This window comes from Otolemur garnettii, unplaced genomic scaffold, assembly GCF_000181295.1.
Source record: "Otolemur garnettii isolate 467f Iridium unplaced genomic scaffold, OtoGar3 scaffold01054, whole genome shotgun sequence".
Lineage (NCBI taxonomy): Eukaryota > Metazoa > Chordata > Mammalia > Primates > Galagidae > Otolemur > Otolemur garnettii.
In genome coordinates, this window is record NW_003853449.1 from 1 (window position 1) to 6,985 (window position 6,985).

Genomic DNA, 6,985 nt, shown 5'->3' on the forward strand with positions numbered 1-6,985 from the left:
ATCCTTGGCTACTGCATGCTGCGGTGGCTGTGTGGGAAACTTCCCTGGGAAAAGAACCTGAAGGACCCCAAGGCTGTGCAGACTGCTAAAACAAAGTACAAATCTTCAAATATTTCATCATTTACAGCACCCAGCCTGAAGGGATATAGAAAGGGAACTAATATCCCCGGGAAGATTGTCGTTCACCCAACAGGACAACCAAAGCAAATGTCTTTACTTTGAAAAATACATATTTTTTTTAAACTGGACAACTGACATAAAATCCCTTAAGATAATATCTGTAAGACCACATGTATTTGAATTACAATGCAAAATGTAAAGTGAAATATCTATTCCTTTACGTAGTGTTTTCTAAAGCTTAGATTCTAGGTGGTAGTGTTTTCAAGGGATTGTTCTTTTCAAATTAGCATTGTACAAGTTTAGAGAAGCATTATGAGCTTGGTATGATTGATACTAACTGTGCAAAGCAACAGTGTGAAATGGGACAAACAGGGCTTATATTTTCTGAGTGAGAGCAACTTACCTCTTACTCCTATCATGGAGGAAGTATGTTTTGTTGCTTAAGAAATAAACAGAATTTTTATATGATCTGTTTATATGAGATAATCCTTAGCCACATAAACATTTTTAATATTCCACATTCGATTTTTATCACCTAGATTCTGTTAGCATAAGAATTAGGTCAGACTAAAAACAGCGGATGTTAGTTACTGTTTTACAATTCTCTCACTGATCAGGCCTCAGAAAAAGTCAATTGCATATAGCAACAGAATAACCAGTTTTTCATTATATACCAGGATAAGCTCAACAGTAGTTATCCACAGATATCACAATAGGAAAAAGCAGCTAGGTTGTAAGTAGAACAAGTCACAACAGAAGTGTACAGAGGGTGAGGGGGTACCCAGTTTGTAGAAATCAATATTAAAATTCAGTGTGGCATCAGTTTTTAATAGAAAAGATAGCCTGAAGATTCAGAATAATATAAATTATATTTGTAAATACTGATCCATATTATGTGAAATATTTCTCCATTTGGAATCTTGGTAATCCTAGTCCCTTACCCCAAACTGAAACATTTATATAAGCCAGTATTAGAACTAAATCAGTTATTTATTGCGGTGATTATTGTGTTCACAATAACCCTCATGTTACTGACATTTTTCAAAATGTGCGTCAAATGAAATCATAATTATGAGCATATGTAAACAGTTTTGGTATCCAGTTTTCCAGATCAGTTTACTTGATTTGCATATGTCATAGTAGTAATGTCATTTAAAAGGCTAGCATTTTAATTCTAATTATTATATGTATTTTTCTTCTAATAAGACTGCTATTCCTTTAGTTCTTTATCATAATGCATATATGGATATATTCGTTGTAGGTTTCTATAGAGAATATATCAACATGTGTATTCACATATAATAATAGGGCATCATAAAATAGCATGCTGATAAATTAAAGATAATCTCCATTTATACTTTGGGACTTTTACATATGTTAATATCCTCATTTTGATTTGCATAATAATACATACCTATAGACCTGTAAAGCTAGTATCATATTATGAAATTTATAATTCAGATAAACTGTAGGCATTCTCAAACTTCTTATATAATGCATAACTATAATGTATTCAATTTGCAGAGAAAGTGTAACACTGCTTTTCCCCATAAGGGCATGATTGGACATTCAACCATAACACTGTATCTCCCTTACGCCCTTTATTTTTCTGACAGGTTGATATTAGATCAATGGCTTTATTGTTGCTGTTCTGCATGTGAATCACTCACTCATATCAATAATTTTAGTTAAATATTTATACAGGTTAAATATTCTTTACCTGAAATGTTTGGGACCAGATTGTTTCAGATTTCAGATTTTTTTTTTTATTTTGGAATATTTGCATTATACTTACCTTTTGAGCATCCCCAAACATAGGATTGCATAAAACACTGCCTACTGGAGAACAAAATGCACAAATAATTAAATAATTACACCCTCTCAAATGCTAAATACCTAAGGAGAAAAATTCACCAAAATTCAGATATTGCCCTTTATTACGATTTTTTGACTCAAAATTTATGTCACAGAAATTATGCCACCTATCCCTACTTTGTACAAACTTGGAGTCAAAGCATTTATACTGTAATTTCTACATTGTTTAGTGCTGGTAGACTGAGTGCTTTGAACTAGAGAGTAGAAAGCCTCAGAAGCAGTCTCTCCACCTCCTACCCTCCTGTTGCCCTTCTCCCACCCCTCACCCTTCCTTCTTTTCCATAGTGAGAGAGAAACCCACAATTCCTCTTCCTCAAGGAAGGTCATGGAAACTAGAACTCTTCTTCCCACCAAAAGGTCACACTCTTCCTTCTCCCTCGAGGACCTTCATTCCCGAGGGGTCCTGCTCCTTACCTGAGAGGAGGGAGTGTCGCAGGAAGAAGCCGAGAGACCTCCCTGGGTCTCCCTCCACCCCTGCTAGTCTTCTTACTCTCTGTCAAATCACATTTCTACACAGCTGTCCATTCATCATGGAATCTGAACATAATAACATGTTTTTCCCTGGGTCTTTGAGTCTTCATTTCTGAAGACTCCAAAGTTGTATAAAGCTTCAGTTACATTTGTTATGCTTTCCTCTTGTTAACCTGTCTTGTATAGGAGTGTTGCCTGTGCCCCCTGTCACTGAGGTGGGAGGAAAAGTATCACACCTTTCTGTCCCTACTTTAGTTTTTAGGTGATTGATATAATCACTTAAAATATATAATATAAAAATAGTCAATAGGAATTAAGAGATCTCTCCAACTGCTACTAACCTTCCTATTCATTATAGGTAGGTAAAAAAAGCATTGAAAGTCATAATTTTGGTGACCTATCAACACAGAATTAGATTTGCTTTCTAATCAAACATTGAATCATGGGACTGAAAACAAATTCATTGTGTTTTTCTGTTTTAGTCTGTTGGATGAGCTCCCTGAGTCAGTGCTTAATTGGGCTCCTTCTGGAAGCAGTTGCTGTAAGTCAATGCTAACTTCTCCCTTCTTTTATGATTTACAGGTCACCCACACTTTGTCACTTTTGTAGCTTTTGCTTAACCCAGGCACTCCTAGTCCCCTCAGGGTAGAAGGAAACTCACCAGGGTTGCAGAGAGCTTGCTAGAGAAGAGAATATTTAGATCATCTTTGACTTTAGAATACAAGAACCCAATAAGAAAATATTTAGATGGTATTCTAGGCTATGCTGATTGCACTTTTTGAACGATAAATATTTGAGAATCTTGAGCGAGTTTAATAATTAATTGTATCTGTTGTTTCTAAGTTAAGTCTTTGTTTTTGTCCCCTAATATATTGTTGAAAGAAGATAAAGTTGACCTAAGGAAAGACTACTTTTAATTGGTAATTTAAGAAACCAAAACATTAAACACTTGAACACTGTTTACACCTGGGTTATGCTGTGACTGAATTGCTAGCAAATTTTTTTGATTAGCAAGGGTCTATGATTTGGGGATTCGGAGTTGTATTTCATAAATGGTTTTCCCTTTCAAGTTAGTGTAGAACCTTTTTGAAGACTTTAGTTCACAGTGTTATCAATATTAAATAGTAAGTCAATAGTAATTATCCAATTTCCTGTCATTTGTATATATATGTATGCCCTGATACATTATTCGGCACTAATTTAACAATTGAATTAGAGTTCTTATAAGATAAAAGGTAAGCTCCTGCCATCAGGCTTGCTTTTGCTCAGACACAAATAAGCAGAGTGAATCTTGTTTTCTGTTTACCTTGGGTAGTATCAAAGTTAGTTTTTAGCTGACTTCTGAAAGTCTGGCTGAGGTCAAAAAGCATCAGTTTTTATCTGAGAGTTTAAAAGTACATGTAGAATTAAATCATCTTAAATTTATATTGACAAACCGCTCTTCTTTAACTAGAAACCAGAACTTTCATTTGCATAGGAAAGGAAAGAGGAGTGAACCCCTGGATTTCAGGAGTTCCATAAGTCTGTCCTCATGTAAATCTTTGCCCTTTCTGTAGTTCCTATCTTAGGATGAAGGCTGCCAGACAAGGAAGATTCTCATTTAGAGAGATGGGTTGGAAAATGAAAGTTTTATTTTTATAACTGCATTAAATAAATTGGCCAAAATGACACTATTTCTTTTGGGCTAATATTCTTATCAGCACTTTTACCAAGTCAGACAGTTAATGTTTTACTCAATGGGACAGAAAGAGAAGGAGATGTCGTTAATTGTTTTAATTATATATCTCTTACCTTTCTTGTCACTTCTATAGAAAAGATAACCATTCAACTGAGGATTAGGAAAGAAACCCTGATTCCCTGGATTGTACAAGATAAATTATTTGGGGCCTGTGTGTATTGTGTGATTCTTCTGCAGTTAGAGATGAGTTAAGGTTTATGTCTGGATGAGAGAGACACCCAGTTTTTCTTTCTCAGTACAAATCATTTATTTGAATCTGTACTGTTATTTATAAAATGCATATTTCTGTTTCAAAAGCACAAAATGTTGAAACTTTAAGTGACAATTTCTTAAGTTAGGAGGTTATAAGGAGGGAAAGCTCACCATGAAAATTAAAGAAACTAATTTACAAAAGGTTTATTACTAAAACATTTTATGAAATAAAATAACCAAGAAATTTGCAGCGTACATGTCCACATCAATTCAATAATAGTTTTAAAAGTTTTAAGGCTGACCACATTGGCTCGTGCCTATAATCTCAAGAGGAGTGGGATTAACACTCCACTTCAAGAGGACAAGGTGGGAGGATTGCTTGCAGCCAGGAGTTTGAGACTAGCCTGAGCAAGAACGAGACCCCATCTCTATAAAAATTAGAAAAACTAGCAAGGAGTGGTGGCATGTGCCTCAGTCCCAGCTATTTGGGAGGATGAGGCACTTGAGCCCAGAAGTGTGAGGTTGCAGTGAGCTATGATGGCACCATTGTACTCCAGCCTGGGCAATAGAGTAGACTCTGTCTCTAAAAGAAAAAAAAAGTTTCTATCTCTTAAAATGATAGTAATGATAATAATATTTCACTAGCTTAAAAAGCAGATGATTTAAGAATGTCGTAATTTTATCCCACTCAAAGCATTCTATTTCGTAGCTCTGGAAAGATGCTAGTAAATGTAAAAATGTAGTTAATACAATAAAGCCGGATCTTGAAAGGCTAACATAATAGTATCAGATTCAGGTTTGTATGATAAATTTGTAACAGAGGATCTTTTTCTTTTCCTCTCCTACCTTCTGGTCCCTCATTTTTCCAAGCCCTAGTCCCATTAAGGCTTTGTGGCCCAGCTGCTGTCAGTTGGACTGCCACGAGTTTTCTATTGTCTTGTAACAGCGATTTGTTCCCAGCACACTCTCGGTTCTCGTCTCCATCTGGGACGTTCTGGTTAATGGAATTATAATGTATACATAACTTGGCTTACCAATCTTCAAAGACAAAACAACAATATTTATATTAAAATAGTGGTGAATGTCATTTTTTTCTTTTTATCATTTTGGTCATCCCTTTAGAATTTGGACACTTCTCCAAGGGGCTTCACAAAACATGTTATGAATTTGGCGATAAAACAGCAGCACTTGTTAGTTAACAGAGGTGTGGTTGACTGAATGCTAGATGACAAAATTTGATGTAGCTCAGAAGAGAGGAAAATAGTAGGTTGCACGATTGCTATAGTGGCCCAGGAGGAGAAAACCCAGAGACAAGCTAACCACATTAGCTTCATGTTACTAGAACATAACCTCTCAACTCTATGTTGTAAAATGGCCCCTCTAGCTTTAATAGAGGAAAGGAGTGATTACTATTCCTTTTGGAATTTTTCCCTGTAGGGAGTGCCTCTGCAATTCTCTTGAATGGAGGTGGGCCTAGAGGGGAAGTGAAAGATTAGGAAGTCACTTTTGCTGACTTGTGAAGCTTCCCAGATTTCCCCAGCATGGGACATAAACAACTAGGTGAGAGAATAAGAAGTTCCTGTGTTTGGGTTAGTACTGAGATTGGAAGTGGAAAGGCATACCTAAATATATCTTTGAGCAAATGAAACATGCCAGTTTTTAAAATGTATGTAGTATTTTTGGTACTTCTATCCCAATATTAAATCATACCTCTATTTGAAACAAAAATGCAAAATAGGAACATTTTAATTTACGTATGTTTCTAACTTTTGGTTACTACTTGTATGTACCTTTTTTTTTGGAGAAGTAAGGCTATATGTTGCTCTAGGAAACATTTCTTTACATTAGAGAAAAAATAAAAGGTGGCAGTTCCTTATTCTACTGATCTAAAATCAAGAAGACTGCTGTGAATATACCAGGCTAGCTGGGTATGGAGGAGTTGAGGGAGGTTTCATATATTCTAAAATTAATCATAGCTAACAATATGGTATTTAAGGTCATTTCTACATGTACTGTTATAATGCCCAAATCAAAGTCTTAATTAAAATTTGCAATGATTTTTTTTCCTTTAAGGAGATTTGTAATAAGTAGCACTTGATTTTAACTGAATTTTTAAAAGTTCAACATAAAGTATGAAGCACGTATATAGTCTATTATATTATTTATGTGGTACTTAGTAGCACCTCATAAATCAAAATCACTAATTGTTCAAATTTGTTTCTCCCATAGGATTAATGCACTATAATTGTATCAACAAAGATATGTAAAAATATTACCAGTTTGTCCCATCTTATTAAATCCATAGGTCAGTGTACTTCTGTCACTTTTGAGTATCATTTAAAAAGTTCTTTTCATTGAATTTTTCATTTCTAATTTCCTCCGGATGTGTGTGGGGGGGGTAAGAATGTATATGAGAGAAAGATGTTGAGATTTGTGGAATCTTGACAATTCTTGCAAATTATGAATGAAATGTAAAATATTTAATACTTCACAGATGAAATAGCCCAGTTCTTGGAATGTGCTTATAGTTTAGCATATGACGAAAAGCCAAATTATCAAGAGCTCAAGAAAATTTTGAACCCGAGTGGC

The 6,985-nt window shown here is 35.0% G+C and overlaps 1 long non-coding RNA gene across 1 annotated transcript; it reads left to right on the plus strand.

Moving 5' to 3' along the window:
- Positions 1–2: 2 nt before the first annotated feature.
- On the plus strand, positions 3–6,975 carry LOC111722873. Its single transcript, XR_002771517.1, has 3 exons — positions 3–95; positions 2,949–3,007; positions 6,891–6,975. It is a non-coding gene; the product is annotated as an uncharacterized LOC111722873 (long non-coding RNA).
- The last annotated feature ends 10 nt before the right edge of the window (positions 6,976–6,985 follow it).